Raw genomic sequence first — 13,597 nt, 5'->3', positions numbered from 1 at the left:
TCAATGGCTGTGCGAAGGTGCTGGATATTGGCGGGAACTGGAACACGCTGTTGTACACGTCGATTCTGAGCATCCCAAACATGCTCAATGGGTGACATGTCTGGTGAGTATGCAGGCCATGGAATTTTCAGCTTCCAGGAATTGTGTACAGATTCTGTTCACAACGTTGACATCAGCAAACCGCTCGCCCACATGACACATACACGCCGTCTGCCATCTGCCTGGTACAGTTGAAACAGGGATTCAGCCGTGAAGAGGTCCTCTGTAGTCCTCTGTGGTCCTCTGTAGCTCAGCTGGTAGAGCACGGCGCTTGTAACGCCAAGGTAGTGGGTTCGATCCCCGGGACCACCCATACACAAAAAAAAAAAAATGATGCACGCATGACTGTAAGTCGCTTTGGATAAAAGCGTCTGCTAAATGGCATATTATTTTTATTATTTAAGAGCACACTTCTCCAGCGTGCCAGTGGCCATCGAAGGTGAGCAGTTGCTCATTGAAGTCAGTTACGACGCTGAACTGCAGTCAGGTGAAGACCCTGGTGAGGATGACGAGCACGCAGATGAGCTTCCCTGAGACTGTTTCTGACAGTTTGTGCAGAAATTCTTTGGTTGTGTAAACCCAGTTTCATCAGCTGTCTGGGTGGCTGGTCTCAGAAGATCCCGCAGGTGAAGAAGCCGGATGTGGAGGTCCTGGGATGGTGTGGCTACACGTGGTATGCGGTTGTGAGGCCGGTTGGACATACCGCCAAATTCTCCATAGACAAACATGAATGGCCTTACTGAAGAGCTCAGTGACTTTCAACGTGGCACCGTCATAGGATGCCACGTTTTCAACAAGTCAGTTCATAACATTTCTCTCTCTCTCTCTCATGGACACACCTACTCATTCCAGGGTTTTTCTTTATTTGTACTATTTTCTACATTGTAGAATAATAGTGAAGACATCAACACTATGAAATAACATATGGAATCAAGTAGTAACCAAAAAAGTGTTAAACAAATCAAAATATATTTTATATTTGAGATTCTTCAAATTAGCCACCCTTTGCCTTGATGACAGCTTTGCACACTCTTGGCATTCTCTCAACCAGCTTCATGAGGTAGTCACCTGGAATGCATTTCAATGAACAGGTGTGCCTTTTTAAAGGTTAATTTGTGGAATATCTTTCCTTCATAATGCGTTTGAGCCAATCAGTTGTGTTGTGACAAGGTAGGGGTGGTATACAGAAGATAGCCCTATTTTGTAAAAGACCAAGTCCATATTATGGCAAGAGAGAAAGCAAAGAGAAACGACAGTCCATCATTACTTTAAGACATGAAGGTTAGTCAATCCGGAAAATGCCAAGAACTTTGAACGTTTCTTCAAGTGCAGTCACAAAAACCATCAAGCGCTATGATGAAACTGGCTCTCATGAGGACCGCCACAGGAAAGGAAGACCAGAGTTACCTCTGCTGCAGAGGATAAGTTCATTAAAGTTAACTGCACCTCAGATTGCAGCCCAAATAAATGCTTCACAGAGTTCAAGTAACAGACACATCGCAACATCAACTGTTCAGAGGAGACTGCGTGAAATCAGTCCTTCATGGTCAAATTGCTGCAAAGAAACCACTACTAAAAGGACACCAATAATAAGAAGACACTTCCTTGGGCCAAGAAACACGAGCAATGGACATTAGACCGGTGGAAATCTGTCCTTTGGTCTGATGAGTCCAAATTTGAGATTTTTGGTTCCAACCGCCGTGTCTTTGTGAGACGCAGAGTAGGTGAACAGATGATCTCCGCATGTGTGGTTCCCACCGTGAAGCATGGAGGTGGTGGTGTGATGGTGCTTTGCTGGTGACACTGTTGGTGATTTATTTAGGATTCAAGGCACACTTAACCAGCATGGCTACCACAGCATTCCTGTAGCGATACGCCATCCCATCTGGTTTGCGCTTAGTAGGACTATCATTTGTTTTTCAACAGGACAATGACCCAAAACACATTTCCAGGCTGTGTAAGGGCTATTTTACCAAGAAGGAGAGTGATGGAGTGCTGCATCAGATGACCTGACCTCCACAATCACCTGACCTCAACCCAATTGAGATGGCTTGGGATGAGTCAGGCCACAGAGTGAAGGAAAAGCAGCCAACAAGTGCTCAGCATATGTGGGAACTCCTTCAAGACTGTTGGAAAATGCCAAGAGTGTGCAAAGCTGTCATCAAGGCAAAGGGTGGCTATTTGAAGAATCTCAAATACAAAATATATTTTTATTTGTTTAACACTTTTTTGGTTGCTAAATGATTCCATGTTTTATTTCATAGTTTTGATGTCTTCACTATTATTCTACAATGTAGAAAATAGTACAAATAAAGAAAAACCCTGGAATGAGTAGGTGTCCAAACTTTTGACTGGTACTGTTTATCTATCCACACTATGAGGTTGGAATATTACAGTGAAAAGTATTATTATTAAGTCCCTTTTAGTGTACGAGCTGTTTGAAAAGACTGCCTGAAATGTCTGCCTGTTTTGCTGGGCTTGAGTTTTGGTAAATTAGTTAATAGACCAATAAGAAAGAGAGTTCCAAACCTCTCTGCCAATGATAGCTAGTTTTCCCCTCCCACTCAGGGCACTCACAGACAGTTCTAGCAGAAACCAGAGACTTGACATGAGGAACTATGTGGACATGAGTGTCTGTCAGTCCTGGCAGGGTGGTATCTGGTGAAGCCATCTGTAGCAGTCAGCCCTAAGTTACCTCCTAACCCTGTGCTACATATGGCTTTTCAAACGGAAAGAAACCAAAACCAGCCAGGCAGAGAAAGACTTTCCTCTTCCATGGCTGCCAAATATTATTTTAAATAATTTCAAATACTTTATCTGGGCTTGATTTAGCTTGCCTGGCACAATGGAAGTAGAATAGTTGTGAAAGTAAAAAACCCTGCCCATCAGGCACTCCAGGCAGGCTCGAGCAAACGCTCAACGTATTTGAAAGATTTAAAATAGTATTTGAAAGATTTAAAATAGTATTTGAAAGATTTAAAATAGTATTTGAACCCAGATCTGATGGCTGCCGTCCCAGACAGTTTTGAAATACTGATGGAATGGGTTAGACTGCATTTTTGGGCCAGGGTCATCTTTTAAAAGCGGCTTCTTCACTACTGAGATCAAACACATCATAGAACCAAGTTTTGGAACATTAAGTTCTTATTCCACCGGTGCAATCTGCAATTGAATTTAACATGTTGCGATAAAGAAGGTTGCAATAGAATAAGTAGGGTATTTCTGTTGTGGCATTGAACACAAGGTTACCTAGTAGTGTTTCTCTCATGAACCATCTTTACATCCAGAGTATGTCCTCTAGCCTATATCAGCGACATACAGTTGTTCAATCTACTGTAGTGTCAACCAAGCTTGACTGGTGTTACTGGATGTCCACATATCAGAGACAGCCTCTGCTGCAGCAGGGGTGACCTGCTGGTCAGGCTGGAGACATGTGACTGGGTCAGAGCTGGGGGGAGTGTCTGGGCCCACTCCTGTGGTGTGGGGTTCTGCAGCCAGAGCTCAGCTGGGGGGAGTGTCTGGGCCCACTGCCTCCTGTGGTGTGGGTTCTGCAGCCAGAGCTCAGCTGGGGGGAGTGTCTGGGCCCACTGCCTCCTGTGGTGTGGGTTCTGCAGCCAGAGCTCAGCTGGGGGGAGTGTCTGGGCCCACTGCCTCCTGTGGTGTGGGTTCTGCAGCCAGAGCTCAGCTGGGGGGAGTGTCTCCCTTTATTATATCTCTTCCTTCCTCCAGCATTTCGCTGCACCTGCGACAACATCTGTAAATCTGTGTACCAACCAATAAACGTAGATTCTGATTCGTCCTCTCCTCTTATGCTCTCTCCTTGCCTTCACATACTCTGCACTTCTTTCCTTCTCTTGTCTTCTTCTCTGAACCTTCCGTCCTCTTATGTCCTCTCCACACAACCCTCTCCTCACAACCATCTCCTCTCCTCTCCTTCTCGCCACACAACCCTCTCCTCTCCTCTACTTCTCTCCACACAACCATCTCCTCTCCTCTTCTCTCCTCACAACCCTCTCCTCTCCTTCTCTCCACACAACCCTCTCCTCTCCACTCCTCTCCTTCTCTCCACATAACCCTCTCCTCTCATATCCTTCTCTCCACATAACCCTCCCCCCTCCTTCTCGCCACACAACCCTCTCCTCTCCTTCTCGCCACACAACCCTCTCCTCTCCTTCTCGCCACACAACCCTCTCCTCTCCTTCTCGCCACACAACCCTCTCCTCTCCTTCTCGCCACACAACCCTCTCCTCTCCTCACAACCCCCTCCTCTCCACACAACCCTCTCCTCTCCACACAGCCCCCTCCTCTCCTTCTCTCCACATAACCCTCTCCTCTCCTTCTCTCCACACAACCCTCTCCTCTCCTTCTCTCCACATAACCCTCTCCTTCTCTCCACATAACCCTCGCCTCTCCTTCTCTCCACATAACCCTCTCCTCTCCTTCTCTCCACATAACCCTCTCCTCTCCTTCTCTCCACATAACCCTCTCCTTCTCTCCACATAACCCTCTCCTCTCCTTCTCTCCACATAACCCTCTCCTCTCATTCTCTCCACATAACCCTCTCCTCTCCTTCTCTCCACATAACCCTCTCCTCTCCACATAACCCTCTCCTCTCCTTCTCTCCACATAACCCTCTCCTCTCCTTCTCTCCACATAACCCTCTCCTCTCCTTCTCTCCACATAACCCTCTCCTCTCCACATAACCCTCTCCTCTCCACATAACCCTCTCCTCTCCTTCTCTCCACATAACCCTCTCCTCTCCACATAACCCTCTCCTCTCCTTCTCTCCACATAACCCTCTCCTCTCCTTCTCTCCACATAACCCTCTCCTCTAGTTCTCTCCACACAACCCTCTCCTCTCCACTCCTCTACTTCTCTCCACATAACCCTTTCCCTGTCCTCTCCTTCTCCTTCCCTGTGCTCTTCTAACTTGAAAGCCCACCCATTACACACATGAATACACCAATTTACTGTGGAGACGTTACCTAGGAAACCCATGCGGTCTGTGTGAGAGTTGTGTGGCTTCAGGACGCTATTTACCGTCACTGCTGCTCCTCTGTGAAGCTTTCTTTCCAAGAGTGTAGCTTCTTTTAGTTCCAGATAAAAATACACAACACTGACCCAATCCCTACGTAGCTTATTGGATATTTAGCTTTAAATAAAAACTAAACTAAAAACACTTGTCTTTTCTTACTCGCACTGGACTTAGCTGATAAATACTGTTAGGAAGAATGTACTGACTGTAATGTGCTCGTCTCACCTAGCCATCTATCTTCAGCTGAATGTACTGACTGTAATAGCTTAGACACACCAGTAGGATTGTCAAACTTTTGCCTGCCGACAGTACTTAGCACCTCTGAACGGTGTCGCCACTCAATCTTTTTTGTGTTCACACAGTAAAAACCTTTAAGTCGTCAGCCACTCAGCCTTTTAAAAATACTCCAAACCAGAAGGTGGCAGTAGTGTTGTTTGGCAATGCATGTCCATGTGCTATTTTCTGCTGAATGTGTTACACTAATGTATTTTCTGTGAAGGAAAAACAGCCCCCCGTCCTCTCCTCCTGTACTCTCATACCCTGTGAATTCTGATCCTCTCGTTCTTACTACTCTGATTGGACAATGCCGATTTCTCATCGTACTCCATATGAATGAAATTGAGTTGGTAACATTATTATGCAACATTACGTAACCTGCTGCATGCAGTCTTTTTGACTCCTTGCCAAAGTGAGAAAAAAAAATGTTGGTAGCTAACTCAGGCGAGACCTAGGACCATGAAAAAACGGATAGCTAGAGCTCGTCTGAGTGGTCGGCTGTGAATGTCCTCACCTGCTATTAACTTATGCTGATTGCTTAGGTTCTGCTCACTACAGTGTTGTCCAGTCAGAACATGATGTTGAGGCGCATACTAAACACTTGGTAACCATCACACGCACACACAGACGATTCCATTCAACTTCTTTATATTGTTGTGTGGTTGTGTTCGATGGACGCACAACACCTCAAGATAGAAACAGCATGTGAGAGTACGTCACTACACAACATGCATATTCTCTTCTTCGATATCATGTAAACATGCGCTGACTTGAGGTGACGGGGCAGAGCCCTAGAGTGTGTCCAAGCTCCCTGATTGGTTGGAATGAGTGGAGGCTTGAAGGGTGATTGACAGGGCTGCAGGCCAATCCGGTTGAAAGGGCCAACCTTTTTTTACACAAAGACATAAAAAGAGGGTAATCATATGGTGATTATCAGTCTCGACTCTTCGTCAACCCGCTCACTGAGGAGATGAACTACATTTTGGGGCCTGACTGCCTAATAAATAAGTGCAAGGCCAACGAGGCTGTCTCTATGCTGGATGAAGTCATCATGACTATGGCCGCTGCACACAGGCAGACTACAGGGCTTTTACAGGAAGCCCTGCCCACAGCAGGTATGACATCACCAGGGTAATCTTAGTCCCCTAGCTAACAACACAACGTCTAGAAGCAGAGAGGAGGAGGCAGGAACAACATCTCCCCGTGTCTGACAGAGGATATTGCTGAGGTGAGCGCCACATGTCATAAAAGAACAGGCGGCCATCTTTAATCAAGCCATTGGCTGCCTGGACCATGAAAAGACCAAGGACACTGACTGGAGAGGAGAGGGAGGGAGACCAAATGGATGTAGGCCTACGTTTTCTTCAGCAACCTAAGCACAACCTTGGTTGACCAAGTGGAGTTTAACCTTTAGACTACTTAATAAGGTCACTTGCCCTATTCTAATGTCAGGTCGATCGTAAAAAAAAAAAAAAAAGTGATCTATGACTGTTGTTAGATTCTATAGTGGCGCCGGAGAAGATGGCTGCCGTTTTACAGCCCTCTAACCAATTGTACTATTATGTGTAATTTATTTTGTACATAATGTTTCTGCCATCGTCTCTTATAACCAAAAAGAGCATCTGGATATCAGGACAGCGATTACTCACCTCGTATTGGACGAAGATTTTTTCTTCAACGAGGCGGCCGCGAAGGATATCCTACAGACACCCGACAAGGCCCAAATCCCCGTCATTCTCATGAGGAAGAGACTGAGATATCGTGGACGTAGGTCGGGGTGCCTTGTAAGAATCCGACGGCGAGCGAGTAAACTGCCTCTCCCATCAATCCTATTAGCCAATCTTCAATCATTTCAGAATAAATGGGATGACCTAAGATTACGGTTATCCTACCAACGGGACATTAAAAACTGTAATATCTTATGTTTCACTGAGTCGTGGCTGAACGACGACATGGACAACATACAGCTAGCGGGCTATACGCTACATCGGCAGGATAGAACGGCTGACTCCGGTAAGACAAGGGGTGGCGGTCTGTGTATATTTGTAAACAACAGCTGGTGTACAAAATCAAATACTAAGGAAGTCTCAAGGTTTTGCTCGCCTGAGGTTGAGTATCTTATGATAAGCTGTAGACCACACTATTTACCAAGAATGTTCATCTATATTTTTCATAGCTGTCTATTTACCACCACAAACCACTGCTGGCATTAAGATTGCACTGAATGAGCTGTATAAGGCCATAAGTCAACAGGAAAATGCTCATCCAGAGGCAGCGCTCCTAGTGGCCGGGGACTTTAATGCAGGGAAACTTAAATCCGTTTTACCTCATTTCTACCAGCATGTTAAATGTGCAACCAGAGGATTAAAAAAAAACTCTGGACCACCTTTACTCCACACACAGAGACGCATACAAAGCTCTCCTCGCCCTCCATTTGGCAAATCTGACCATAACTCTATCCTCCTGATTCCTGCTTATAAGCAAAAACTAAAGCAGGAAGCACCAGTGACTCGTTTAATAAAAAAGTGGTCAGATGACGCAGATGCTAAGCTACAGGACTGTTTTGCTAGCACAGACTGGAACATGTTCCGGGATTCTTCAGATAGCATTGAGGAGTACACCACATCAGTCACTGGCTTCATCAATAAGTGCATCGATGATGTCGTCCCCACAGTGACCGTACGTACATACCCCAACCAGAAGCCATGGATTACAGGAAACATCCACACTGAGCTAAAGGGTAGAGCTGCCGCTTTCAAGGAGCGGGACTCTAACCCGGACGCTTATAAGAAATCCCGCTATGCCCTCCGACGAACCATCAAACAGGCAAAGAGTCAATACAGGACTAAGATTGAATCGTACTACACCGGCTCTGACGCTCGTCGGATATGGCAGGGCTTGAAAACTATTACAGACTACAAAGGGAAGCACAGCCGCGAGCTGCCCAGTGACAAGACTTCCAGACGAGCTAAACCACTTCTATGCTCACTTCAAGGCAAGCAACACTGAAGCATGCATGAGAGCACCAGCTGTTCCGGATGACTATGTGATCATGCTCTCCGTAGCCGAAGTGAGTAAGACTTTTAAGCAGGTCAACATTCACAAGGCCGCAGGGCCAGACGGATTACCAGGACGTGTACTCCGAGCATGTGCTGACCAACTGGCAAGTGTCTTCACTGACATTTTCAACATGTCCCTGACTGAGTCTGTAATACCAACATGTTTCAAGCAGACCACCATAGTCCCCGTGCCCAAGGACACTAAGATAACCTGCCTAAATGACTACCGACCCGTAGCACTGACGTCTGTAGCCATGAAGTGCTTTGAAAGGCTGGTCATGGCTCACATCAACACCATTATCCCAGAAACCCTAGACCCACTCCAATTTGCATACCGCCCCAACAGATCCACAGATGATGCAATCTCTATTGCACTCCACACTGCCCTTTCCCCACCTGGACAAGAGGAACACCTACGTGAGAATGCTATTAATTGACTACAGCTCAGCATTCAACACCATAGTGCCCTCAAAGCTCATCACTAAGCTAAGGATCCTGGGACTAAACACCTCCCTCTGCAACTGGATCCTGGACTTCCTGACAGGCCGCCCCCAGGTGGTAAGGGTAGGTAACAACACATCTGCCACACTGATCCTCAACACAGGGGCCCCTCAGGGGTGCGTGCTCAGTCCCCTCCTGTACTCCCTGTTCACCCATGATTGCATGGCCAGGCACGACTCCAACACCATCATTAAGTTTGCCGACGACACAACAGTGGTAGGCCTGATCACCGACAACAATGAGACAGCCTATAGGGAGGAGGTCAGAGACCTGGCCATGTGGTGCCAGGATAACAACCTCTCCCTCAACGTGACCAAGACAAAGGAGATGATTGTGGACTACAGGAAAAAAAAGAGGACTGAGAACACCCCCATTCTCATCGACAGGGCTGTAGTGGAACAGGTTGAGAGCTTCAAGTTCCTTTGTGTTAACATCACCAACGAACTATCATGGTCCAAACACACCAAGACAGTCGTGAAGAGGGCACGACAAAGCCTATTCCCCCTCAGGAGACTGAAAAGATTTGACATGGGTCCTCAGATCCTAAAAAAATTATACAGCTGCACCATCGAGAGCATCCTGACTGGTTGCTTCACCGCCTGGTATGGCAACTGCTTGGCCCCTGACCGCAAGGCACTACAGAGGGTAGTGCGTACGGCCCAGTACGTCACTGGGGCCAAGCTTCCTGCCATCCAGGACCTCTATACCAGGCGGTGTCAGAGGAAGGCCCTCAAAATTGTCAAAGACTCCAGCCACCCTAGTCATAGACTGTTCTCTCTGCTACCGCACGGCAAGCGGTACCGGAGTGCCAAGTCTAGGTCCAAAAGACTTCTCAACAGCTTCTACCCCCAAGCCATAAGACTCCTGAACAGCTAATCATGGCTACCCGGACTATTTGCACTGCCCCCCACCCCATCTTTTTACGCTGCTGCTACTCTGTTATAGCCTCCCTACTGTTATTTTACTTCTGCTCTTTTTTTCCTCAACACTTTTTGGTTGTTGTTTTATTTTACTTTTTTTAAATTAAAAATAAATGCACTGTTGGTTAAGGGCTGTAAGTAAGCGTTTCACTGTAATGTCTGCACCTGTTGTATTCGGCGCATTATTTGTATGACGCCATCAGGAGGGTGTACATATAACTTGAGAATGACTGCCATGCCTTGATCTGAATGAATAGATTCCACCAGTCAGGAATTAACTGATGTAGTCACCCTAGACGCTGCACAACTGTGACATGACTGGATTAGTCAGGTCACTAATGTTGATGATATACGTGCTACCTTATCCCGGACCTGCTGTTTTCGACTCCCTCTCTACCGCACCTGCTGGTCTCGACCTCTAAATGCTCGGCTATGAAAAGCCAACTGACATTTACTCCTGAGGTACTGACCTGTTGCACCCTCTACAACCACTGTGATTATTATTTGACCCTGCTGGTCATCTATGAACGTTTGAACATCTTGAAGAATAATTTGGCCTTAAATGGCCATGTACTCTTATAATCTCCACCCGGCACAACCAGAAGAGGTCTGGCTACCCTTCAGAGCCTGGTTCCTCTCTAGGTTTCTTCCTAGGTTTCTGCCTTTCTAGGGAGTTTTTCCTAGCCACCGTGCTTCTACATCTGCATTGCTTGCTGTTTGGGGTTTTAGGCTGGGGTTCTGTCTGGCACTTTGTGACATCTGCTGATGTAAAAAGGGCTTTATAAATCAATTTGATTGATTGAATTTGATTGATAGTATCCAGTGGAGGCTGCTGAGGGGAGAACGGCTCACAATAATGGCCGGAATGGAGCAAATGGAATAGCATCAAACACCTGGAAACCATGTGTTTGATGTATTTGATATCATTCCACTGATTCCGCTCCAGTCATTACCACAAGACCGTTCTCCCCAATTAAGGTGCCACCAACCTCCTGTGCTAGTAACCTGGATGATGAGGTCTACAATTGTTGGTGTGAACACCTGTGTGAACATAAAACATGTGCTGTACCTTTAACAGTTTTACAGTGGTGTAAGTGGACACATGCATTAGGCTAAAAGTCAAATCAGGTCATCCTGTTGAGTGCTGCATCTCTTCAGGCTTTTGGGTGCCATAATCATACCAATCTGTAACCCCCCCTACTATAATAATAATAATAATAATAATATGCCATTTAGCAGACGCTTTTATCCAAAGCTACTTACAGTCATGCGTGCATACATTTTTGTGTATGGGTGGTCCCGGGGATCGAACCCACTACCTTGGCGTTACAAGCACCGTGTTCTACCAGCTGAGCTACAGAGGACCACAAATACCACAGTTAAATAACTCTACTTCAGATGTTTCTTGACTTGGCTACATTATGAGCATGTACTGTAGCATGAGGAAATAACATGAAGATAATATGGGGGATGTCATTGGGCAACAGAGTACTGTAGTTTGTAAAGATATTGCCTTTTGTCTCAGGCTTATACATATGCATAGATATTTATCAAGAAACAAACTTGATACTGAGAACCAAGCCCGTCTTAAATCACCAATATGTGCAATGTATTCTACTTCGACCAGTAGTCTGGCTGTACTGCAACGAGGCGTTTTATTCCACTGTGACTGTTGCCACAGTGCAGTAGGGACGTGCAAGAAAACGTCACCGCTGCCTGCTGCCTGCCTACATCATACGACAGACAACATTGGTACCCGAAATCAAAGTAGTTTGCTGGTAAGCTCCAGAACTAGAATACAATTTATAACGTTCTGGTCTTATGATTCCAATCACCATTCCATAGCATACAACCCAAATGGGAAAGAGAAAAAATGCTCCCCCAAATGTCCCCTTCCCTCGCCAACGACGTAACGCCATGTCGGCGTGGAGGCCATATTTTGCTGGTTATGTCGACATAGGGAAAAAGTAGACGTCCTCTCCCACAATCTCGACTAACATTACCGCAGCATTGTAGCAAACAAAACTTCCTAAAGCCCGAGGACTGTAGGCACACCGTTTCATTGCTTGAAACTGGATACATTGTTACTACTCGCAGATCGTCAATCAGGTGTAGCCACACCGGGACAATCAAAGTTGACTGGCTAGCCAAGTTAAAATTTGTAGTGGCGTCTGTGTATAGAAACAGTGGTGGTGGGTTGCTAGCTAGCTAGCTTCATAGCTAGGCTACAGGTTTAACTTTGGGATTTGTTTTCGCCGATATGCAAACTGATAAATATTCAATTTGGCAGATTCTTACCTGTCCACCACGTATCATGTGCTGTGATGCCGGGCAACAGTAAACGGGGTCCAAAACGGGTCTTTCAAGACGAAAACAACCGAATACGACGATTTATTCTACAGATTCGACCGAATCCGCCAGACATCAGTCGAAAAAAATTCGCGTTCGCAGGGGGATCTACGCCAAAAACCACATGATCAACTACGTCAGCGTACGTATTTGCATACGATACCAGGGCCACTTCCATTCTGGAGTTGTTGTAATCGCTCCGAAAAGTTAGAATATTGGTCAGTATCAAGCCTCGGATAATGTCCAGGAAATGACAGCCATTCAGTGGTTGCTGGAACCTTGCTTTCGACTTTGAATATGAATAAGCTGTTGTTGTCTTCTATGTTGACGTCCTCTGCTCTGCGCCAGCTCAACGTTGTGTAGGTCATTGAATAGTAAGCAGGAAACTGAATACTGGGCGTGTCAAAGCTTTTTCTAGGGAGGGACACTACTTTACTGCTAGTCTTGCTGCAGTACTGAGAGCTGTGTCTCAGGTGAATTGTGTCTACATGTGCTACTGACCGTGATCTTAAATCTCGCTCTCTTTCTGTTTGGCGTCTCCCCCCCTCTCTCTCTCTGAAGGCAAATGTGGGGGTCGTCATAATAATAATGTATCATATGTCATTTGAATAGTTTTTAATCCTGTGTGTGAATAGAGATAAATGATTAAATCTTGAGAAGTATAGGAATATGTATACTAATAAGTACACCGCTAATATTAGGTCAGATAAAACAGCTCATAGATATACAGTAGTTAAAAGCCTCAAACAATCTGTAGCCAACAGTGACACCATCTGTTTTTGTAGTAGAATAGCTCATTCTGTCTTTGGTTTTTCCAAATACAGTACCTGAACAATATGTTCTTATTATAAAAACCTTGTTCGTATTCTGAGATGACCCACGGAATTCTCATGCGACCCATGAAATGAATCAATTGAAATGAATCCATTTGTAAGTGAACCGTTTTGCCTAATTGAAGTTCAACCCCAGTAAGGAAACAAAACGGCACATTTCCAAAACGTGATGCAGTTCTCTGCTGCAGTGAGAGGCTTGGTGGAGGCTCAGGCTGTGTGGCCCAAATGGCACAATATTCCCTATATAGTAGTGCACTACTTTTGACCAGAGCCCTATGGGCCCTGGTCAAAAGTAGTGCACTTTAAAGGGAATAGGGTGCCATTTGGGACAGAGTGCAGGCTCATTAAGCAGAGTGGAGTTGGGTCGCTATGGTGTGTGGATACATCTACATAGAAATGAGTTTATAATGCAATATTAATAATTACTTTGCTGCTATCTTTGTTTATGTGCCGTCATTGCACATGCTTAGTTAACATTGACAATACAAAACATGCATAAACAGCCACCCACCTTCAACTGATAGGCATAAGCCTTCTTCATAAATCATCAACATCATCATCATCATGAAATGTCACAGAATTGAG

General features: G+C 45.7%; 1 protein-coding gene across 1 annotated transcript in view; it reads right to left on the bottom strand.

Annotated features, from left to right (window-relative positions):
* Window positions 1–12,522, bottom strand: part of LOC311126917 (zinc fingers and homeoboxes protein 2-like) — a 19,045-nt gene extending 6,523 nt beyond the window's left edge. The window contains exon 1 of the mRNA XM_084158616.1: window positions 12,129–12,522. The gene's annotated coding sequence lies outside the window, so the exon portion shown is untranslated. The remainder of the gene's footprint in view (window positions 1–12,128) is intronic.
* Window positions 12,523–13,597: the final 1,075 nt, after the last annotated feature.

The sequence above is a fragment of the Coregonus lavaretus genome, assembly GCF_964263955.1.
Source record: "Coregonus lavaretus genome assembly, chromosome: 3".
Lineage (NCBI taxonomy): Eukaryota > Metazoa > Chordata > Actinopteri > Salmoniformes > Salmonidae > Coregonus > Coregonus lavaretus.
This window is presented reverse-complemented; position numbering and strand designations above follow the sequence as displayed.